The sequence below is a fragment of the Arachis ipaensis genome, chromosome B7 (assembly GCF_059453495.1).
Source record: "Arachis ipaensis isolate K30076 ecotype BB chromosome B7, ASM5945349v1, whole genome shotgun sequence".
Lineage (NCBI taxonomy): Eukaryota > Viridiplantae > Streptophyta > Magnoliopsida > Fabales > Fabaceae > Arachis > Arachis ipaensis.
The window spans coordinates 78,447,836-78,473,830 of NC_142442.1; the positions used below are offsets into that span (position 1 = coordinate 78,447,836).

At 35.9% G+C, this 25,995-nt stretch overlaps 1 non-coding gene across 1 annotated transcript; it reads right to left on the bottom strand.

Annotated features, from left to right (window-relative positions):
- Window positions 1-7,764: 7,764 nt before the first annotated feature.
- Window positions 7,765-7,872, bottom strand: LOC148553075 (small nucleolar RNA R71). Its single transcript, XR_015893194.1, has one exon. It is a non-coding gene; the product is annotated as a small nucleolar RNA R71 (small nucleolar RNA).
- Window positions 7,873-25,995: the final 18,123 nt, after the last annotated feature.

The window sequence follows — 25,995 nt, forward strand, 5'->3', positions numbered from 1 at the left end:
AAATCAAAAGAATATTAAACCTGGAATGCAGAAGAAGTACACCTAACATTTAAGAGAAATTCTAATCCTAAATTCTAAGAGAGAGGAGAGAGCCTCTCTCTCTCTCTAAAACTACATATAAAACCTACAATTGTGAATAATGAATATTGTATTTTTTGAATAAATAGATTCCCCCACTTTATAGCCTCTAATCTGTGTTTTTTGGGCCGAGAACTAGGCCAGAAACAGCCCAGAAATCGCTGGAGGCGAATTTTGGTCCGTATAGGTCGCTGGTTTTCTGCAGAACCACGCGTGCGCGTGGATTCACGCATGTGCATCACTTATCGTCAGGGAAACTATGGCATATTATATATCATTTCGAAGCCCCGAAAGTTATCTTTCCAACGCAACTGAAACTGCCTCATTTGGACCTCTGTAGCTCAAGTTATGACCGTTTGAGTGCAAAGAGGTCAGGCTGGACAACTTAGCAATTTCTTCAACTTCTTGTATTCCTTCCACTTTTGCAAGCTTCCTTTCCATCCTCTAAGCCATTCCTGTCTTATGAATCCTGAAATCACTTAACACACATATCAAGGCATCGAATGGTATAAAGGGAGAATTAATATTTGGTAATTTAAAGGCTTGGGAAGCAAGTTTCCAATTATAGAACAAAATTAGGAAGGAAAATGTAAAACCATGCAAATTATATAAATAAGTGATTAAAGAATTAATATAAACCACTCAATTGAGCATAAGATAAACCATAAAATAGTAGTTTATCAATCTCTCCACACTTAAACATTAGCATGTCCTCATGCTAAGCTCAAGAGAAGCTATAAGAGAGTGAAAGGGAATGGTAAAACTTATAAAAAATGCAACCTATCTATATGAATGCAACTAAATGCAAAAATTCTTCTACCTACTTGGTTAAAAGTAAACAAATCTTTTAAGAACAAACATGAACTGGATTTTACTAATTCAAATCACAAAATAAAGTACAAGTAAACTTGCAGAAGAAAATAGCTTATGAAAGCCGGGAACAAAGAATTGAGCATCGAACCCTCACCGGAAGTGTATACACTCTAATCACTCAAGTGTTTAAGGTTCGACTCTCTCAATTCTCTACTAACCTTGCTTTCTAAGGCTTGCTTTTCTTCTACCAATCAACAAAAATTTAATGCATAAATACACATATTAAGAGGTCTTTTAAGGGTTGTAATGGGGTTAGGGTCAAGGTAGGATTGTATTTGGTCAAGTGGACTAAAATATGAATCCTTAATTAACTTAAACTTTCCACCTAACTTTAGACAATCCATGTAGTCATAATACATCTAACTATCCATTAACCATGTTTTTCATATATTCATGCATCCTAATTTCGAGTACAGTACATATGCATTACTTTCACCACTTACTTTGGGGCATTTTGTCCCCTTTTATTTATTTGCTCTTTTTCTTTTCTTTTTCCCCTTTATTTTTCTTTTCCCTTTTTTTAATATATCTATATTTTTTTCTTTTATTTTTCTCAATGCATATGATTAAATTATTGAATGCATGAACATGTCCTAAACATTTTTTTTACATTTTCAGAAAATTCTAACATACTCAATTCTCAAACCAAATATTTCCAAACCCAATTTCTCTACACTAAAATCATAAGCACTCTCATTAGTCTAAGCTAACCAAGGATTCAAATTAAGGACATTATTGTTTTCTGCTTAGAGTTAATGATGTGCCAAAGTAAAAAATAAAAGGGGTAAAATAGGCTCAAATTGGTTTGCAAAGGATAATGAAAGGTTAAGGCCATATGGGTATGTAAGCTTAGTGAAACAAGGCCTCAATCATATAAGTGCATGCATACATCAAACCATGGAAATATAGAATTAATCAAGACAAAGATCACAATTTTAGAGAGAACAACACACACCAAAAATAAAATATTGGTTGGTAAAATGCAACCAATCAAATAGGCTCAAAATCTCACTGGTTTTGTGTGTTCGAGCTCTAAACCATGTTCCAAAATAAAATTTCTTCAAACAAGTTTAACAAAAAAATTTATTCAAATTAGTGAAATACTCTAAAAAGTTTCTTGGAAAAGTAAATATTACTTCAACCAAGTAGTTGGTAAAATATGCACAAAATGTAACAAACGTGCAATCAAACATGCAAATACAGCAACTAACTACAAAGAAAATAAAATATTGGTGTTTAGACAGGAAGGTACTAACCCACGAAGATCAGTATCGACCTCCCCACACTTAAAGATTGCACCGTCCTCAGTGCATGCAGAGATGTACAAGTGGACGGGTGGCTCCGTAGCTAGTGCTCTTTTTGTTCCTTTCCTTGCCGGTGATTTGGGAGTAGCTTTCTCTTTACCCTTCTTGGTGGCCATCCTGAAAAGGAAAAAAGAAAGTAACTTTTAAAGCTAAGGGTTAGAGCAAGGAAGGGGATGGTACAAGTGATAATCAATGCACGGTAAAGAAGGATGTCGTTAACACATGGTCGCGACTATATGTGACAAGTTCATCAATGGAAAGATAGCAAGTGCATGTTATGGCAAGTAGATGCAAGATATTTATTGGCATGCTAGCAAAGGCATGAGTTGCATAGATCAAGCATTAAATGCCCAATTTGATTACCAACTCTTTTAAACTAACAACCTGTTTGTATTGACAATTATTTTTAATGAATTATATATAAAAAGGGGTTTTGTGAAAAACAGGCATTAGAGTAGAAATAATTAAATATGCACAATTCCATACGGGCTTTTTCACAAACACTTAGCATGCATGGTAAATATGTTATGGAAAGTATTGAATTTGAACATGCAAATAACCCTAAAATAATTAATAATTGTCAAATAACTTCTAAACAATCCACAAGCAATTATAGAAGAAAATAATCACCCAATTAAATTTCTAACACCAATTAAAATAATGTAAAAAGAAAAAAAAGAAAAAGAAAACATATATATAATGAACGGAAAAAGAAAAAGAAGAAGAAACATAAATAAAAATAATGATGGAAAGGTAGGAAGGGAAGAAGGAAAGAAAAGAACCTTGATGATGATGATAAAGGAAGAAGGGAGAAAGTAAAAAGTGAGAAAGAGTAAAGAAGGATAAAGGAAGAAGAAAGAAATAAGAAGGGAGAAGAAAAATTAGGATTTGGGGAAGAAAAGATAAGATATCTGGCGCTGATTTGGATAGGTTGTGCGGCGCATACGACGCGGACGCGTGGAGCACGCGTTCACGTGGTTGGCATTATTTTCAGATGACGTGGAAGCGTCAGGGACACGGACGCGTGACTTGATTTGTGCTATTGGCGCAAGTGCAGCCTTGCGCACGCACAACTTTCTGTTTCGTACGCATATTGCCAAAATGTAGGGTGACACGTGCGCCTGAAGGACGCGCACACGTGGGTGGCCTTATTTTGAAAAATGAAACGTACGCGTGGGTGACCCATACGCGTGATACGGCTTGTGCTTCCAGCACCATTCCAGCACCACACCATCACAATTTTCTCTCTAAACACATTTTTACGCCGATTTGTAGGGGTCACGCGTACGCATGGATGACGCGCACGTGTGGGGGGCTGATTTTTCAAATGACGTGGACGCATGGGTGACGCGTTCGCGTGGGCATGCTTGTGCCTAAGGCACGCCTTCAGCCACGCTTCCGCGTGACTCTCTGATGAGCGGATAATTTATACGCTTTTTGACATTGTTTTTAGTATGTTTTTAGTAGGATCTAGTTACTTTTAGGGATGTTTTCATTAGTTTTTATGTTAAATTCACATTTCTGGACTTTACTATGAGTTTGTGTGTTTTTCTGAGATTTCAGGTATTTTCTGACTGAAATTGAGGGACTTGAGCAGAAATCAGATTCAGAGGTTGAAAAAGGACTACTGATGCTGTTGGATTCTGACCTCCTTGCACTCAAAGTGGATTTTCTGGAGCTACAAAACTCGAAATGGCGCGATTCCAATTGCGTTGGAAAGTAGACATCTAGGGCTTTCAAGAAATATATAATAGTCCATACTTTGGCCAAGAATTGACGACGTAAACTGGCGTTCAACGCCAGCCTTCTGCCCAAATCTGGCGTCCAGCGCCAGAAAAGGATCCAAAACCAGAGTTGAACGCCCAAACTGGCACAGAAACTGGCGTTCAACTCCACAAATGGCCTCTGCACGTGCTACACTTAGGCTCAGCCCAAACACACACCAAGTGGGCCCCGGAAGTGGATTTATTCATCAATTACTTACTCATGTAAACCCTAGTGACTAGTTTATTATAAATAGGACCTCTTACTATTGTATTAGACGTCTTTTTGACCATCTGGGAACGCATTGTTCTTAGACCATAGGGGCTGGCCACACGGCCATGCCTGGACCTTCACTTATGTATTTTCATACGGTAGAGTTTCTACACTCCATAGATTAAGGTGTGGAGCTCTGCTGTTCCTCAAAGATTAATGCAAAGTACTACTGTTTTCTATTCAATTCTTCTTATTTCGCTTCTAAGATATCCATTCGCACCCAAGAACGTGATGAAGGTGATGATTATGTGTGACGCTCATCACCATCCTTCTCCCTTATGAACGCGTGCCTGACAAACACTTTTGTTCTACATGAATTAAGCTAGAATGAGTATCTCTTAGATCTCCTAACTAGAATCTTCGTGGCGTAAGCTAGAATGATGGCGGCATTCAAGAGAATCCGAAAGGTCTAAACCTTGTCTGTGGTATTCTGAGTAGGATTCAATGATTGAATGACTGTGACGAGCTTCAAACTCGCGAGTGCTGGGCGTTAGTGACAGACGCAAAAGGAGGGTGAATCCTATTCCAGCATGATCGGGAACCGACAGATGAATAGACGTGCCGTGACAGGGTGCGTGAGCATATTATTCACTGAGAGGAGGGGATGTAGCCACTGACAATGGTGATGCCCTTGCATAAAGCCAGCCATGGAAAGGAGTAAGACTGATTGGATGAAGATAGCAGGAAAGCAGAGGTTCAAAGGAACGCAAAGCATCTCCATTCGCTTATCTGAAATTCCTACCAATGATTTACATAAGTATCTCTATCCCTATTTTATTATATAATATTCGAAAACACCATTATCACTTTATATCTGCCTGACTGAGATTTACAAGGTGACCATAGCTTGCTTCATACCAACAATCTCCGTGGGATTCGACCCTTACTCACGTAAGGTATTACTTGGACGACCCAGTGCACTTGCTGGTTAGTTGTATCGAAGTTGTGACAATTATGTATTGAGATCAGAGCACCAAGTTGCTCACGTTGCCGGGGATTGTTTGAGCCTGGACATCACAATTTCGTGCACCAAGTTTTTGGCGCCGTTGCCGGGGATTGTTTGAGTTTGGACAACTGACGGTTCATCTTGTTGCTCAGATTAGGTAATTTTCTTTTTGTTTTGTTTTCAAAAATTTTTCAAAAAAATCTTTCAAAAATTTTTCTTTTGTTTTCGAAAAAAATAAAAATGTTTTCAAAAATTTATTCAAAATTTTTAAGAATGAATTCTAGTGTTTCATGAAGCATGTGAAGCCTGGCTGGCTGTAAAGCCATGTCTAAATTCTTTTGGACTGAGGCTTGCAATTTGTTATTAAAGAGCAATATACTCTCGTGTTAAAGGCTAAAGCTTGGCTGGCCATTGGCCATGTCTAGTGTTTTGGACTGGAGCTTTCATTGAAAGCTTGGCTGGCTAGTGAGCCATGTCTAATTCCTGGACTGAAGCTTTAGACTAACATGGCAAGATTCCTGGAATTCATATTAAAAATTTTGGAATCCTTATTTTTCTTTTTCATATAATTTTCGAAAAATATAAAATAAAAATCCAAAAAAATTAGAAAATCATAAAAATCAAAAATATTTTGTGTTTCTTATTTGAGTCTTGAGTCATATCATAAGTTTGGTGTCACTTGCATAAGCATCTTGCATTTTTTTCGAAAATATCATGCATCCATAGTGTTCTTGATGATCTTCAAGTTGTTCTTGGTAAGTCTTCTTGTTTGATCTTGATGATTTTTTGTTTTGTGTCTTTTCATGTTTATCATATGCATTCTTGAATTCTTAGTGCGTAAGCATTAAAGAATTCTAAGTTTGGTGTCTTGCATGATTTCTTTGCATTAAAATTTTTTCAAAAATATGTTCTTGATGTTCATCATGACATTCAAAGTGTTCTTGGTGTTCATCTTGACATTCATAGCATTCTTGCATGCATCACATGTTTTGATCTAAAAATTTCATGCATTGCACCTTTTTAGTGTTTTTCTCTTGCATCATAAAAATTTCAAAAAAATCAAAAAAATATATTTCCCTTTTTCTCTCATCAAATTCGAAAATTTGGATTGACTTTTTCAAAAATTTTTAAAATCAAGTTGTTTCTTATGAGTCAAATCAAATTTTCAATTTGAAAATCTTATCTTTTTCAAAATCTTTTTCAAAAATCAAATCTTTTTCAAAATTCTTAGTTATTTTTGAAAATTCCAAAAATATTTTTCAAAAATCTTTTTCTTATTTTTATATCAAATTTTCGAAAATAACATAATCAATTAATGTTTTGATTCAAAAATTTGAAGTTTGTTACTTGCTTGTTAAGAAAGATTCAAACTTTAAGTTCTAGAATCATATCTTGTGATTTCTTATGAATTAAGTCATTAATTGAGATTTTAAAAATCAAATCTTTTTCAAAACTAATTTCAATCATATCTTTTCAAAAATATCTTCTTATCTTATCTTTTTCAAAAATATCTTTTCAAAATATCTTTTCTAACTTCCTAACTTCTTATCTTTTCAAAATTTGTTTCAACTAACTAACTAACTTTTTGTTTGTTTCTTAACTTTTTCAAAACCACCTAACTAACTCTCTCTCTCTCTCATTTTTCGAAAATATCTTCCCCCTTTTTCAAAATTTCTTTTTAATTTATTAATTAATTTAAATTTTAAATCTTAATTTTCGAAAAATACTAACATTTTTCAAAAACCATTTTCAAAAATCACTAACTCCTTTTCAAAATTAATTTTCGAAAATTCCCTCCTTCTCTCTCATCCTATTCTATTTATTCATTCATTAACTAACATCTCTTCCTCACATCATCACCAAATTCAAACCCCCTCTTCTATCTGTGTTCGAATTTCTTCCTCTTTTCTTCTACTCACATAAGGGAACCTCTATACTGTGGTAAAGAGAATCTCTATTATTATTATTTTTCTGTGCCTTTTTCTTTGTCATATGAGCAGGAGCAAGGATAAGAACATTCTTGTGGAAGCAGATCCAGAACCTGAAAGGACTCTGAAGAGAAAATTAAAAGAAGCTAAAATACAACAATACAGAGATAACCTTTCAGAAATTTTCGAACAGGCAGAGGAGATGGCAGCCAAAAATAATAATAATGTAAGGAAGATGCTTGGTGACTTTACTGCACCTAATTCCAATTTACATGGAAGAAGCATCTCCATTCCTGCCATTGGAGCAAACAACTTTGAGCTGAAACCTCAATTAGTTTCTCTGATGCAGCAGAACTGCAAGTTTCATGGACTTCCATCTGAAGATCCTTTTCAGTTCTTGACTGAATTCTTGCAGATATGTGATACTGTTAAGACTAATGGAGTAGATCCTGAAGTCTACAGGCTCATGCTTTTCCCTTTTGTTGTAAGAGACAGAGCTAGATTATGGTTGGATTCTCAACCCAAAGACAGCCTGAACTCTTGGGATAAGCTGGTCACGGCTTTCTTAGCCAAGTACTTTCCTCCTCAAAAGCTGAGCAAGCTTAGAGCTGATGTTCAAACCTTCAGACAGAAAGAAGGTGAATCCCTCTATGAAGCTTGGGAAAGATACAAACAGTTGACCAAAAAGTGTCCTTCTGACATGCTTTCAGAATGGACCATCCTGGATATATTCTATGATGGTTTATCTGAGCTATCAAAGATGTCACTGGACACTTCTGCAGGTGGATCCATTCACCTAAAGAAAACGCCTGCAGAAGCTCAAGAACTCATTGACATGGTTGCTAATAACCAGTTCATGTACACTTCTGAAAGGAATCCTGTAAGCAATGGGACGCCTATGAAGAAGGGAGTTCTTAAAGTTGATACTCTGAATGCCATATTGGCTCAGAATAAAATATTGACTCAGCAAGTCAATATGATCTCTCAGAGTCTGAATGGAATGCAAGCTGCATCCAACAGTACTCAAGAGGCATCTTCTGAAGAAGAAGCCTATGATCCTGAGAACCCTGCAATAGCAGAGGTGAATTACTTAGGTGAACCTTATGGAAACACCTATAACTCAACATGGAGAAATCATCCAAATTTCTCATGGAAGGATCAAAAGCCCCAACAAGGCTTTAATAATGGTGGAAGAAACAGGTTTAGCAATAGCAAGCCTTTTCCATCATCAACTCAGCAACAGACAGAGAACTCTGAACAAAATGCTTCTAATTTAGCAAATCTAGTCTCTGATCTATCTAAGGCCACTGTAAGTTTCATGAATGAAACAAGGTCTTCCATTAGAAATCTGGAAGCACAAGTGGGCCAGCTGAGTAAAAGGATCACTGAAATCCCTCCTAGTACTCTCCCAAGCAATACAGAAGAGAACCCAAAAGGAGAGTGCAAGGCCATTGACATAAGTGCCATGGCCGAACCTGTAAGGGAAGGAGAGGACGTGAATCCCAAGGAGGAAGACCTCCTGGGACGTCCAGTGATCAATAAGGAGCTTCCCTCTGGGGAACCAAAGGACTCTGAGGCTCATCTAGAGACCATAGAGATTCCATTGAACCTCCTTATACCCTTCATGAGCTCTGATGAGTATTCCTCTTCAGAAGAGAATGAGGATGTTACTGAAGAGCAAACTGCCAAGTTTCTTGGTGCAATCATGAAGCTGAATGCCAAATTATTTGGCATTGATACTTGGGAAGTTGAACCTCCCTTGTTCATCAATGAACTAAGTGATCTGGATCAATTGACATTGCTTCAGAAGAGACAGGATCCTGGAAAGTTCATAATACCTTGTACCATAGGCACCATGATCTTTAAGGCTCTGTGTGACCTTGGTTCAGGAATAAACCTCATGCCCCTCTCTGTAATAGAGAAACTGGGAATCTATGGGGTGCAAGCTGCTAAAATCTCACTAGAGATGGCAGACAGCTCAAGAAGACAGGCTTATGGACAAGTAGAAAATGTATTAGTAAAGGTTGAGGACCTTTACATACCTACTGATTTCATAGTCCTGGATACTGGGAAGGAGGAGGATGAATCCATCATCCTAGGAAGACCTTTCCTGGCCACAGCAAGAGCTGTGATTGATGTTGACAGAGGTGAAATAGTCCTTCAATGGAATGAGAACTCCCTTGTATTCAAAACTCAAGGATCTCCCTCTGCAACCATGGAAAGGAAGCAGGAAAAGCTTCTCTCCAAGCAGAGTCAACCAGAGCCCCCACAGTCAAACTCTAAGTTTGGTGTTGGGAGGCCACAACCAAACTCTAAGTTTGGTGTTGAACTCCCATATCCAAACTCTAAGTTTGGTGTTGGAGAGTCTCAACAAAGCTCTGCACATCTGTGAGGCTCCATGAGAGCCCACTGTCAAGCTATTGACATTAAAGAAGCGCTTGTTGGGAGGCAACCCAATGTTTATCTAATTCTTATTTTTATTGTTTTTCATATTTTCTTAGGTTCATGATCATGTGGAGTCACAAAATAAATATAAAAATTGAAAACGGAATCAAAAACAGCAGAAGAAAAATTACACCCTGGAGGAGCATCTGTCTGGCGTTCAGCGCCAGAACAGAGCATGGTTCTGGCGCTGAACGCCCAAAATGGGCAGCTTCTGGGTGCTGAACGCCAGAACAGGCATGGTTCTGGCGTTCAACGCCAGAAATGGCACACAAATGGGCGTTGAACACCCAAAATGGCCACCAACCTGGCGCTGAACGCCCAGAGTTGGATACAAAGGCATTTTTACATGCCTAATGGGTTCAGGGATGTAAATCCTTGAACACCTCAGGATCTGTGGACCCCACAGGATCCACTCAGGATCTGTGGACCCCACAGGATCCCCAACTACCTCCACTCACTTCTTCTCACCACTCTCTTTCACACAACCCCATAAACACTCTTCCCTAAAAACCCCTCACCAATCACCTCAATCTCTCTTCCCCACTAAACCTTCACCACTCACATCCACCCACTCTTCCCAATAAACCTACCTCATAAACTCCACCTACCTTCAAAATTCAAAACCAATTTCCCACCCAAACCCACCCATATGGCCGAACCTTTACCCCCCCCCTCCCTTCCCTGTATAAAGACCTCCATTCTTCATCAAATTCACACAACACACCCCTCTACACTCCTCTTGGCCGAAACCTCATATCACTCTCCCTCTCCATATTTCTTCTTCTTCTTCTTCTATTCTTTTGTTTATTGCTCGAGGGCGAGCAATATTCTAAGTTTGGTGTGGTAAAAGCATAGTTTTTTTTTGTTTTTCCATTACCATTGATGGCATCTAAGACCGGAGAATCCTCTAGAAGAGGGAAAGGGAAGACAAAAGCTTCCACATCTGAGTCATGGGAGATGGAAAGGTTCATCTCCAAAGCCCATCAAGACCACTTCTATGATGTTGTGGCCAAAAAAAAGGTGATCCCTGAGGTCCCTTTTAAACTCAAAAGAAATGAGTATCCGGAGATCCGACATGAAATTCAAAGAAGAGGTTGGGAAGTTCTAACAAATCCCATCCAACAAGTCGGCATCCTAATGGTTCAAGAGTTCTATACCAATGTATGGATCACCAAGAACCATGATCAAAGTAAGAACCCGGATCCAAAGAACTATGTTACAATGGTTCGGGGGAAATACTTAGATTTTAGTCCGGAGAATGTGAGGTTGGCGTTCAACTTGCCATACATGGAAGAGAACGCACGCCCCTACACAAGGAGAGTCAACTTTGATCAAAGGTTGGACCAAGTCCTTATGGACATATGTGTAGAAGGAGCTCAATGAAAGATTGACTCCAAAGGCAAGCCGGTTCAACTAAGAAGATTGGACCTCAAGCCTATAGCTAGAGGATGGTTGGAGTTTATTCAATGCTCAATCATTCCCACTAGCAATCGGTCTGAAGTTACTATAGACCGGGTCATCATGATCCATAGCATCATGATTGGAGAAGAGGTGGAAGTTCATGAGATTATACCTCAAGAACTCTACAAGGTGGCTGACAAGTCCTCCACTATGGCAAGGTTAGCCTTCCCTCACCTCATTTGCCACCTATGCAATTCAGCTAGGATTGACATAGAGGGAGATATCCTCATTAAAGAGGAAAAGCCCATCACTAAGAAAAAGATGGAGCAAGCAAGAGAGCCCAGTCATGGAGCTCAAGAGGCGTATGAAGCTCATCACCAGGAGATTCCGGAAATGCCTCAAATGTACTTTCCTCCACAAAACTATTGGGAGCAAATCAACACCTCCCTAGGAGAATTGAGTTCCAATATGGGACAACTAAGGGTGGAACATCAAGAGCACTCCATCATGCTGCATGAAATAAGAGAAGATCAAAAGGCAATGAGGGAGGAGCAACAAAGACAAGGAAGAGACATAGAAGAGCTCAAGGACATCATTGGTTCCTCAAGAAGGAAACGCCACCATCACTAAGGTGGATTCATTCCTTGTTCTTCTTACTTCTGTTTTTCGTTTTCTATGTGCTTATCTATGTTTGTGTCCCCATTACATGATCATTAGTAGTTAGTAACTTTGTCTTAAAGATATGAATGTCCTATGAATCCATCACCTCTCTTAAAAGAAAAATGTTTTAATTCAAAAAACAAGAAGTACATGAGTTTCAAATTTATCCTTGAACTTAGTTTAATTATATTGATGTGGTGACAATGCTTCTTGTTTTCTGAATGTATGCTTGAACAGTGCATATGTCTTTTGAAGTTGTTGTTTAAGAATGTTAAATATGTTGGCTCTTGAAAGAATGATGACTAGGAGACATGTTATTTGATAATCTGAAAAATCATAAAAATGATTCTTGAAGCAAGAAAAAGCAGCAAAGAACAAAGCTTGCAGAAAAAAAAAGGGGCGAAAAAAATAGAAAAAAAATAGAAAGAAAAAGAAAAAGCAAGCAGAAAAAGCCAATAACCCTTAAAACCAAAAGGCAAGGGCAAATAAAAAAGGCTTTGAGCATCAGTGGATAGGAGGGCCTAAAGGAATAAAATCCTGGTCTAAGCGGCTAAACCAAGCTGTCCCTAACCATGTGCTTGTGGCGTGTAGGTGTCAAGTGAAAACTTGAGACTGAGCGGTTAAAGTCAAGGTCCAAAGCAAAAGAAGAGTGTGCTTAAGAACCCTGGACACCTCTAATTGGGGACTTTAGCAAAGCTGAGTCACAATCTGAAAAGGTTCACCCAATTATGTGTTTGTGGCATTTATGTATCCGGTGGTAATACTGGAAAACAAAGTGCTTAGGGCCACGGCCAAGACTCATAAAGAAGCTGTGTTCAAGAATCATCATACTGAACTAGGAGAGTCAATAACACTATTCGAAATCTGAAGGTCCTATAGATGCCAATCATTCTGAACCTCAATGGATAAAGTGAGATGCCAAAACTATTCAAGAGGCAAAAAGCTATAAGTCCCGCTCATATGATTGAAACTATGTTTCATTGATAGTTTGGAATTTATAGTATATTCTCTTCTTTTTATCCTATTTGATTTTCAATTGCTTGGGGACAAGCAACAATTTAAGTTTGGTGTTGTGATGAGCGGATAATTTATACGCTTTTTGACATTGTTTTTAGTATGTTTTTAGTAGGATCTAGTTACTTTTAGGGATGTTTTCATTAGTTTTTATGTTAAATTCACATTTCTGGACTTTACTATGAGTTTGTGTGTTTTTCTGTGATTTCAGGTATTTTCTGACTGAAATTGAGGGACTTGAGCAGAAATCAGATTCAGAGGTTGAAAAAGGACTACTGATGCTGTTGGATTCTGACCTCCTTGCACTCAAAGTGGATTTTCTGGAGCTACAGAACTCGAAATGGCGCGCTTCCAATTGCGTTGGAAAGTCGACATCCAGGGCTTTCCAGAAATATATAATAGTCCATACTTTGGCCAAGAATTGACGACGTAAACTGGCGTTCAACGCCAGCCTTCTGCCCAAATCTGGCGTCCAGCGCCAGAAAAGGATCCAAAACCAGAGTTGAATGCCCAAACTGGCACAGAAACTGGCGTTCAACTCCACAAATGGCCTCTGCACGTGCTACACTTAGGCTCAGCCCAAACACACACCAAGTGGGCCCCGGAAGTGGATTTATTCATCAATTACTTACTCATGTAAACCCTAGTGACTAGTTTATTATAAATAGGACCTCTTACTATTGTATTAGACGTCTTTTTGACCATCTGGGAATGCATTGTTCTTAGACCATAGGGGCTGGCCACACGGCCATGCCTGGACCTTCACTTATGTATTTTCATACGGTAGAGTTTCTACACTCCATAGATTAAGGTGTGGAGCTCTGCTGTTCCTCAAAGATTAATGCAAAGTACTACTGTTTTCTATTCAATTCTTCTTATTTCGCTTCTAAGATATCCATTCGCACCCAAGAACGTGATGAAGGTGATGATTATGTGTGACGCTCATCACCATCCTTCTCCCTTATGAACGCGTGCCTGACAAACACTTCTGTTCTACATGAATTAAGCTAGAATGAGTATCTCTTAGATCTCCTAACCAGAATCTTCGTGGCGTAAGCTAGAATGATGGCGGCATTCAAGAGAATCCGGAAGGTCTAAACCTTGTCTGTGGTATTCTGAGTAGGATTCAATGATTGAATGACTGTGACGAGCTTCAAACTCGCGAGTGCTGGGCGTTAGTGACAGACGCAAAAGGAGGGTGAATCCTATTCCAGCATGATCGGGAACCGACAGATGAATAGCCGTGCCGTGACAGGGTGCGTGAGCATATTATTCACTGAGAGGAGGGGATGTAGCCACTGACAACGGTGATGCCCTTGCATAAAGCCAGCCATGGAAAGGAGTAAGACTGATTGGATGAAGATAGCAGGAAAGCAGAGGTTCAGAGGAATGCAAAGCATCTCCATTCGCTTATCTGAAATTCCTACCAATGATTTACATAAGTATCTCTATCCCTATTTTATTATATAATATTCGAAAACACCATTATCACTTTATATCTGCCTGACTGAGATTTACAAGGTGACCATAGCTTGCTTCATACCAACAATCTCCGTGGGATTCGACCCTTACTCACGTAAGGTATTACTTGGACGACCCAGTGCACTTGCTGGTTAGTTGTATCGAAGTTGTGACAATTATGTATTGAGATCAGAGCACCAAGTTGCTCACGTTGCCGGGGATTGTTTGAGCCTGGACATCACAATTTCGTGCACCACTCTCTGCTTCTTTTCTTCCTTGTTTCGAATGCACCTATGACGCGGACGCGTCAACAACGCTTGCGCGTCGCGTGCGAAAATTTTTTTTTTATGCAGAATGCAGATGCAAATGCAGACTACATGCATGAACACTAAGAAAAATAGAATAAAATAAAACTAAGAATAAAACAAAATAAAATAAAACTGAAAAAGAACGATCATACCATGGTGGGTTGTCTCCCACATAGCACTTTTAATTAAAGTCCTTAAAGTTGGACATTTAATGAGCTCCCTGTTATGGTGGCTTGTGCTTGAACTCATCCAGGAATCTCCACCAATGTTTATGAATCCAATGTCCTCCGGGATCCCATACTATTTGCATAAAGCCTTCAAGCAAGTTAAAGCAAGTGACAAGGCCCCAAGAGTGTTGATTGTTTGAATGAATTCTGGGGTCCCAAACCTTGCTTTTGCACCCGTCTTCTTGTTGATCATCATTTTTCCACTTGGGTGATGAACAGTCGGAATTCTTATGGAGACATCCAAACAATTTCCTAGACCCATTCAATTGAGAATTATACCAACCTTTGTACTTCAATTTGGAGCATACAACCATATTGAACCTTGCATGACAACCCTTACCACTAACCATCTCCCTTTTACTCTTATAGCCACAAAGAGCTCTAAGTTACCCATCCGTCTCAAGCAAAGCATATTCAATTGGGCTAATTAAGCTTAGAGATGAAAGATTTACCCACTTGAATGAAGGAATGGGCGATGATGGCTTTGGGGGAGAGGTCTCCAACAACTTTGGCAAGGTAATTTCCAGCTCCATTCCCTTGAGCTCTTCCTTGACAACTTCCACCTTTTTGCAAGCTTCTTTAATATCAAACTCTTCCTCTTGGTAGCTTTCTTCTAATTCGATCTCTTCTTCATTGTTCACCAAGGGCATGGGAGGTTGTGCTTCTTCTTCTTTAATCTCCATGTCAAGTCCAATGGGAGAGGATTCATATATAGATAAAAATTAATCAATGATTGAATCCATCTCTTGATCATCCCCTTCAAAGTCTTCAACTATGATATGCCTTGGAGGTTGTACACCCTCCTCAACATCAAATTCAAACTCCTTAGAAGGGGGCTCTATGACTGGGCTTTCCCATGGACGTTCCACATCTCCTAAGTCTTCAACCACTTCTTCTTCTTTGATAATTCCGGCTTCCTCCACTTGTTCCAGTACAAAGTCATGCTTCTTACTGTCCACTGGAGTTTCTAGTGTCTCCTTCATGCTACGTTCTTCATTAGATTCTCCACATGAAGCCATGAGGGTTCCTTGAGTCTCCGAACGTCGGGAAGCTAATTGATTTATCTCTTGTTCCAGTTGATGAAGGGTTGCATGAAATTGATCTACTATTTCCTTGAGGCGAGCCTGTGATTCTTGGGTCGATGGATATGGACACTGTGCATATGGAAGTGGTGGTTCTTAGGGGTAATTAGATTGGAATTGGGGTGGATAAGGGTTAGGGTCATATGGAGGTGAATGGTTGTAGGTGGCTTGTGAGTATGGTGGTTCAAAACTATGTTGAGGAGGTGGTTCATTGGTATATGGTGGGGCTTGTTGGTAACTACAAGGGGGTCCACCATATCTATCATCTTAATACGCACCTCGGAATGGCTCTTGACCATAGTAAATTGGTGGAGGTGGTTTGTCACAGAGGGGTCCACCATAACTATTGTCTTGGAATGCATTGTAGGATGGTCGTTGTCCATGGTATCTTGGAAGGTGTTGTTGCCGAAAGGGTTGATCAGATCCTCGTAGCTCCTTTCATCTTCGATTGTTTTGACCTTGATGCATGTTCCTGTTATAGCTTCCATTCCTTTTAACAACATTGGAACCAAACTTAAAGCCAGAGGGGTGAGAATTCATAGTAGCTAAAGAAAATAAAAATTAATAAAAATAAACTCCTAAAACTAGAAACACTAACAAAGAAACAAAAAAGCAAATATTTACAATAACCAATAATAAGGCACACGTTTGCAATTCCCCGGCAACGGCACCATTTTGACGATATAGATTCTTGCTAATAAATAATTTTATAAAAATAATCGTGTTGTAAGTATAGTTTCTAAACCAACAGAGAATTCTTTCATACAAAAGTTTGGTTGTCACAAGTAACAAAACCCAATAAAATTTATAACCGAAGTATTCAAACCTCGTGTCGTCTTCTCAAGGAATTGCAGGGAAGTATGATTTATTATTGGTTATGAAAAAAGGTATATTTTTGGGTTTTTGGAATAAGAAACAAGTAATTTAAATGACAAAAAAAATAAATTAATAATAAAGTAAATTAATTATCATGAAAACCATTGTAAAGTATAAGAACTGGAAATCTCATCCTAGTTATCCTTATCATGTGTGATGAGAATTGTTTATTGCTCCCACTTAGTTAACCCTTACTAAATAAAAGAAAGTCAAGTGGACTAATTAATTTGATTCCTCAAGTCCTAGTCAACTCCCAAGGAAAGACTAGCTTTAGAGGTATCCAAATCAATTAGCAAATTTCAATTTTCAATCAACAGCTGAGTTTGATAACTCAAGTGTCACCAATTACTTAACCAAAGCAAAGGGAGAAAAATCTAAATTATTTATATAAATAGAAGATAGCAATCATAAATCTGAAATACCTCAAATTGCATCAAATAGAATATTCAAATCTAACATGAAGAGTTCATAAGCCAAATTGGCTAAATAAGTAATTACCAAGAGAAATAGAGCAACTAAAGTAATAGAGTAAATAAAAGTAGAAGAGAAACTAAATCAAAAGAACATTGAACCTGGAATGCAGAAGAAGTAAACATAACCTTTAAGAGAAATCCTAATCCTAAATCCTAAGAGAGAGGAGAGAGCTTCTCTCTCTAAACCTACATCTAAAACCTACTATTGTGAATAATGAATGTTGTATTTTTTGAATGAATGGATTCTTCCACTTTATAGCCTCTAATATGTGTTTTCTGGGCTGAGAACTGGGCCAGAAACAGCCCAGAAATCGCTGGAGGCGAATTTTGGTCCGTATAGGTCGCTGGTTTTCTACAGAACCACGCGTGCGCGTGGATTCATGCATGCGCGTCACTTATCGTCAGAGCAACTATGGTATATTATATATAATTTCGAAGAATCGGACGTTAGCTTTCCAACGCAACTGGAACCGCCTCATTTGAACCTCTGTAGCTCAAGTTATGACCGTTTGAGTGCGAAGAGGTCAGGCTAGACAGCTTAGCAATTTCTTCAACTTCTTGTATTCCTTCCACTTTTGCATGCTTCCTTTCCATCCTCTAAGCCATTCCTGTCTTATAAATCCTGAAATCACTTAACACACATATCAAGGCATCGAATGGTATAAAGGGAGAATTAATATTTGGTGATTTAAAGGCTTGGGAAGCAAGTTTCCAATTATAGAACAAAATTAGGAAGGAAAATGTAAAACCATGCAAATCATATGAATAAGTGAGTAAAGAATTGATATAAACTACTCAATTGACCATAAGATAAACCATAAAATTGTGGTTTATCAGCGCATGTCACGCGTACGTGTCAGTCACGCGTACGCGTCAGTCACGCATACGCGTCAGGTACGCACACGCGTCGCTGTGCATTCTCGCTTATCACGCGTACGCGTCAGGTATGGCACGCGTCGCTGTAAAAATATCCAAATCACGCGCACGCGTGAGCCCTGCTTGCGCGTCGATCCTCACTGGTTATCTCCTTCAATTCTTGTGTTCCTTCCATCTTTGCAAACTTTTTCTCCATCCTCTAAGCCATTCCTGTCCTATACAGCCTGAAAACACTTAACGTACAGATCACGGCATCGAATGGTATAAAGGGAAATTAAAATACACAATTTAAAGGCTTAGGAAACAAGTTTTCAACCATAGAACAAAATTGGGAAGGAATTGAACAATCATGCAATTTGTATAAATAAGTGTGCAAAGACTTGATAAAAACCACTCAAATTAGCACAAGATAAACCATAAAATAGTGGTTTATCAGGCGTCCAGGTCAATATCCTCCCTTGTAAAAAAGAGTTTTTGAAAGAAAGAATTTGCCACCATTTCTAGAGTCAAAGTCTCCGTGGCCCAACACCCATCCTCCAAAAACAACCCATGAATTTTGTTCCTCTTTCGCCTAATAACCGTCTGCAGATGAAAAAATTGTGTATTTCTGTCTCCACATCTCACCCATTGTTCTCTATATTTTTTGTACCACAACAGCTCTTCTTGAAGAAGGATAGCATTTAGTTCCTGATGTAAAACTTGCTCTTTGATCCTAAACTGTTGATCCTCCCGACTCTCCAGAGTAATCTGATCGTCATTCAAAAGCCTCTCTAGCTCCCTTTTCTTAACAAAAATATCACTAAAAACCTTTTTATTGAAGCTAGTTGCATCTTTTTGAACCTCCAACAAACATTTGACCACATCTGTAGCTCTTTTATTCCAATCTGTATGAACAACATTCCTAAAAAGAGGATGAGTCATCCATGCAGCCTGGAATCTGAACGGACGATGGCCCTTGGTAGCCCTCTCTGCCATCTTGCACCTAGTGAACAACAGACAATGATCAGAGTGAAGGCGCGCTAGCACCTCAGTATAAGCCTCCGGAAACATTAGTCGCCAGTCCTGGTTGATGACTGCTCTATCAAGCTTCTTAGCCACCTGCACCCCACCTTTAACCCTCCTGTACCAAGTGAATCTTCTCCCAATAGCCCCCATATCAAACAACCCACAATCCTCCAATGTTTTCACAAATTGTTCTGCTCTGGCAAGTCTAAACTACCTCCCTCTAACTTCACTCTGCAACAGAACATCATTAAAGTCCCCTAACATGATCCAAGGTCCGTAGATCATATTAGCAATCCTTGTCAAGTCACCCCACAGTTTTTTACGCCGATGTATATGTGGATTAGCATACACCGTACTGCAGTAACTAGAAGTATTGCCCATAAAAATTTCAAAACTGATACATTGATCAACTACATCCAACGCTCTCACAGAAATATTTGAATTAGAACATAGAACTTAGATACCCCCACTATGATCATTAGCCTCAACAACACCAACATCCTGATAACCTAGGTTGTTCCAAAAAGATTTCATCCTCTCGAAAAGAATATGGGTTTCAAACAAAATAAAAAAAGTAGGGTAAAATTTATTCACTAAATCTTTACTATGAACCTGGGCCAATTTATTATAGGCCCCTCTAATATTCCAAAATAGAAAGCTTAAATCTAAATAATCCATAAAACAGTTGTACTGTAAAAAGGACAAACCTTAGCCGAAGTCCCTAACGAGATGATAAAGATCCACCATCATATCCCCCTGAGACTTGCTTGTCCTTACCCGGTTATTGCTCGGTTTGTCTGTGTCCCTCTACTAGAAACCCTTCCCATGCAATTCGCTGATTTGATGCTTGCTGACATCGCCAAGGCATTTCGGAGTCGACGGTGAATTCTGCAAAGAAGAAGGGCGCAACCTCTTGTGTCCTTTTTGATAATGGAAGTGAAAGTCGGCACCGCAACGGAGACAGCTTTGCCCTTCATCCCTTGCTGTTTGGAAGACGCCATGCATGCTTGAGATCTGCCAACCGACCCGGTCTTCACCCCTGGTTCAGCTCCTCTCATACGCAGCCCAAAGTCACGATTTTGGCCCAATTTCTGATTTGAGTGCAACAACACTTTGTCTTTAGAGGTTTGTTGGGCTTTGTTTGATTGACTCAATTTTTCTCTCTTTTTACTGCTGACTTTGGTCCAGCCAGCCTCATCTCCCAAATGTTGGGACCCCACTTCCTTCCCAAACAACATATCACCCAATTCCTCTCCAATATCTACAACTATCACTGAATCTTCGGGATTGCATCCAAATTCAAAAATTTTCTCCTTTGAGGCTTCCTGTGGTTGCACCATCTGGGTCGCCGACTTGGTCACTGATGTTTTCTTTTGATCCACCTCTTCTAACTCAATCGGGATCACTCTGCAGTCACTTGTTGGATGCCCGAAATAATTGCACTTGTCACAAATAAGGTGTAAACATTCATACTCCACCTTATATTCAAACTCATCGACAATCACACTTCGGACCACCGGCAAACCAAGATTAATTTGCACGCAAGCCCGAGCAAATTTCTCCCACTCTGTCGACTTATTAGCCAGATCCACCCTGACTGGTCTCCCCACAGCAGAAGCGATTCTCATCATGGCTTTATCCTAATAGTACCATATGCTCAAACCAGTGTTTCGAATCCAAACCATAGTCTCCCCGAAAGTGTCCTCACAAGGTTTAAAATCCGGTGATCACGGCTTGACTGCAATATAGTGACCGAAGATCATCCATGGCCCCCTAGTAAAACCTTTTCTCGATCGTCCATGCGATCAAATTTGACGAGGAAGTACCCCAAACCCACATCCAAGATTTCATATCCACTGGTGATCCTCCATACCCCTTTCAGTTTGTGAAACATGGCCGTGTAACTAAGATTTTTTTCAAGAACCTTAATCACAATTGCCTCCTTGTATGGTTCAGAATAACCTTGTCACGGAAAGAAATTTTGGAAGTCACCCTAGAGCTAAAAAGGTCGCCCTTACTTGATCCCTCCTTTACACCTGATGCAATCCCTCCCACGCTCTTCCCCTTATCTCTTCCGATGGCATGGCCATCTTCCTCACCGTGTTTCACCCTCAAACGCTCTCTTCCGCTCTCTTCTTCTCTCATTTTCCCTGAGTACGGAGTACGTACTCCTTCTCTGCTACTTTAAAAATGGTTTAATTATTCTTCTGTTGGTTCCTATAGTTTTATTAAATTTATAGTTAGGTCTTTATAATTTTTTTTTCAATTAGATTCCTATACTACTTTTAGTTTTGTAATTTAGTCATTTTCATGTCAAAAATATTAAAATTAATAGAATATTTTTTAAAAAAATATATATAATTAAAGATCTAATTAAGTTCTTAATTCTAAATATCTTTAATTTAAAGATAAATATTCAATTTATTTTTAATATTTTTTATATTAAAAAAGATCTAATTATAAAATTAAAAATAATATAAAAATTAATTAAAAAATATAAAAATTTAATTAAAAATTTAATAAAACTAAAAATACAGAATAATTAAATCTTTAAAAATTATTTCTCTAACATTACGGATATAAAATACGGCACTTCATTATTGGATTTCACTGCATATCATATATAAATGCATGATGCATCAATCTGTTGCATGCAAATTATATATTTGTATGTCGTACTTTCAAACAAATATGTTGTGTTGTCATTCAATTCTATATTATTGAAGGTCGCTTTATTTATTTTTATTTTCACGTTAAACAGTTAATATATTTGAAAAAGACATTATATATATATATTAAAAAACCGAAACCAACATTAATACGGTAATGATGAAGTGTACCAACTAAGTTATATAAAAAATTGATCTTAGAGGAAGTGGATGTGTATCTGAGTAGTGTGCACTAGAATTCTTAGAAAATGATAGCCTTTGTAAGTTTTGGATAAGTCAATTTAGTTTTGAGTTAATAAGTTAGATTTTTCAAATCTAATAGTATCAAGTCCAATCATATAAATATTATTCTCTAATTTGATCTAGGCGTGAAAGTGCATATTAAAAGCATCACCTTATTTAGAATATATGACTATGATAACTTTTATATTTTAAGGTATTTCATATTTTAAACTAATTTTTGGCATGTGTTAGATTGAAAAGAAAGTTAGGGGAAAATATAATTGAGTTATCTGTTTGTGATTTTAAGATGGCAAGTGTTGTTCTTGTATAACTAATCACTCTTTTATATAGTTCATCCACTTTAGAATAAGCTCATATTCTTCTTGATGAATGAGATATATGTCCATTAAAAAATATACGAAATGTAAATACCTACAAAAAGTATTCTAACACTTAAATTAATTTTTGGTATTTTCTTAAAAGAAACTCAAATGGAATTTAAAACCTATATTTTTCATCAAAAGCTTTCTTTTCTTAAGTGTTGTAGAATTATAAGTGTTGGTCGGTTATAAAGTTTTACAATAAATAATTAAAATAAAAAATCATAACTACGAAAGTATAAATAGATCAGTTATAACCGAGTTATAACAAATAGAACAAGTGTAAAATACTAAATTATTAGTTGTGATATTATTTTTTTTCCTTTTTGAAATTGTAAACCCTAATTAAATGCAAGTCTTTGCTTTGGATAGACTGTCTCTTAACTGTTATTATTTTTGGGGCATTGAGTTAGAACATAGAAGTTAGAACTACTTAACATTATTAATATTAGTAGCATGAATGCATGAAATGGAGCTGAAGATATATCAAGAGATGAGATGGGCAGTGGTTGTTCTAAGGATTTATTAAGGAGAGAGAAGGAACAATATATTTCTCTGTTCATTTGTTTGGGTAACTCATATACTATTATAGGACTTGGTTGATTTAATAGCCGAAGGTGTTGAGAGAGAGCCTTTACTTCCATCAGAGAGTGTGTTAAATACCATAGGTCATCATATCCATGCATATAAGGATATGTGGTTCGGTGCTCGTTTTAATGGCTGAAGAGGGTGTTGGAGAGCTTTAAAGTTCTTAGTTTCTTCAGTGACCTAATTGGGGAAGTTGGAGTTATTATCTTAACATTAAATAAAGAACCCTTTGGCATTCAAGGACCTTCTTCCCTTCAACTGTACACACTACCAACATTAATTATGCTAGACCATATACATATCAAAAAATATATTTATATGTTTTCAAAATCATATTTAATATAATTTTTTTAAAAATAATTATATGGACTAGTTTTTTTCACATATTTATATATTATAAATTTTAAATATTATCATAAAAATAAAGTATTATAAATATTTTAAAGTATGTGTTAAATATATGTTATGTTTATAAATATTTTTCCTTTACATCTCTTTCCCTCCCCCGTCTCACCGACTTTAATTTCATAAGTAGCAAAACTTTTCTTTCGGTTGTGGCTAGGGTCCGATAAAGATGTTTAAAATATATTTTTTATTTTTTTTAATAATTAAAATTTAATACATATAATCGATTAAATCGTGTTATTTTTGTCAGAATTAGACCAGAAAAATTTTAATTTTACTAAAAAATAGTGAATCAAATTTTAAATCAGTCTAATTATTTTTTTATAAAAAATTACTACAATATCCTTATCATAGAAAATAACTAAAATACTCTTATTATATATATTAATAAAATATATATATATATATAAGGGATATTTTAGTTATTTTTTATAATAGAAATATTGTAGTCATTTTTTATAAAAAATATTAATTTATATCGATTCAAAATTTAATTTATTAATTTTTTTGCTAAACTAATTTATTCGGTCTAATTTTAATAAAAATAACATAATTTAATTGATTATATGTATTAAATTTTAATTTTTAAAAAATATCTTTAAAAAAAATATTTTTAATATCTTTATTTAAATAGCTCTCTTATTTTTTTTTCTAGTATGACATGTTATGGAGGAGCCAAATTTATAATTTAATATATGCAAAGACTATATATGTTGTGTCTGTTTATTTTATGTCGAGAAATTGAGAAATTTTTTTATGATTCATTTTGTACATTCATTTTGGAATTTATTATTATTATTATTATTATTATTAGATGGAGTATAAATAAAATTTTTACTTGGGTAAAATATATTTTTTGTTTTTGAAATTTGGTAAAAATTTTAAAAATATTCTTAAATTTTATTTTGTTTCAATTTTGTTCTAAAAATTTTTGATTTGCATCAAATATATCTTCGATGGCTAAATTTTCAAAAAATTTAAGATCAATCTAATAATAATGCATGAAAATTATACTTGATTTGCTTGTGATTAGAGTTGTTCTTATGAAATTGTTGTTGAATTGGTCTTAAATTTTTTGAAAAATTAGTCGTTAGAGGTATATTTGATGCAAATCGAAAACTTTTGGAACAAAATTAAAACAAAATAAAACTTAGAGATATTTTTAAAACTTTTATCAAACTTCAAAAAAGACAAAAAATATACTTTATCCTTTTTACTTTAAGTGAAATCTCTTTGTTGTTAATACTAATAAAATAATTAGTTACTTAATAAATATCCTGAAATAATGAATCATCATATGTTTAGTTATTCTAAAATATTAGAGTTAAGTATGATTTTGGTTTTTAAGGTATAAGTCGAAAATTTTTTTTGTTCCTAACTTTTTTAGGCATACAAAATTGTCCCTAAGGTTTAAAACCAAATTTTAAAATCATCATTTTCACTTAAATATTAAAATTTTGGACCAAATTACCCATAACAAAAGAATAAAAAAAAGAATATTTCTACTCCTGCAAAAGGAAAAAGGAAAAAAAAGAAGGAGAAAGAGAAAAAGAAAAAGAAGTTATTTACAATTTACCTCTATTTTCACTTCTGTCGTCATTTTTGTACGATTTTAGTCTCTAAGACAAAGACAATTTTAAAAATAAATTAAATCTTATAGATAATTTTATATGAAAAAAAATTAGAATCGAACAAATTTTCAACTTATAACTTAAATACTAAAATGTATCCAAAATATTACTATGATAAGTTAAGGGGCAGTGGTACCTTATCTTGCTAGTGTAAAAGTGGAATTTTGACCTGATGTGTAATATTTTTTTCCGATAAGACATGATATCTAATAACATACAAATTAAACTTATTATAAATATCAACAGTTTGATGAATAGTCAAATACACGTACATAATTGACAGATGATAAAATAATAAAAGAAAACAGTATATATGCATGCAGTTTGCATACATCTTTAAATTTAGTCAATATAATTGAAATATGGAAATTCATATTTATATCTTTATTCGTATTATTTACTGAAGATCAAACAGTAAGTATGTTTACATATATTTAATTGTATTATTTTACATTTTTCTAATAAAATAATTAACTATTAAAATAATAAAATTTTTTACATCAAATAAATTTTTTTGACAATAGTTGAATTAGATATTTTAGAAAAACATACAAAAATAATCATCCACCGTACCATTGTATTTTTTACATTTATTCTTATGTTGACTATAAAAGTCACTTAATTTGATTATAAGTATGAATCAAATTGACAAATTTAATTATATATTTTATAAAGTTTGATTATATTTATGTATGTAGTTCTTTTGTATTCCTATATATATATATATATATAACGTAAATAAGAAAGAAAATTCATATTATTAAAAGAAATAGAAAACAAAATTAATAAAAATTGTTAGAAGTAACTTATTGCTAGTATCTAGATATCGCATTGACATCATAACAGTTGTGATAATTAAATATGCATACATTTTTTTTTCTCTTCAACTTTCGGATTGTCATGCTATTTGTATTAAGACTGCGACCACAATATTTAAAATAAAAAATATTTATAAGACAATAGAAACTCAGTCTAAATTAATCTAAATTTTTTTGTGTTAAATTATTTTATTTTATAATTATCACTGAAATAATTAGATTACTTTTGATATTATAAATATATACTTTTAAATATTATATACATAAAAGTATAAATATTAAATTAAA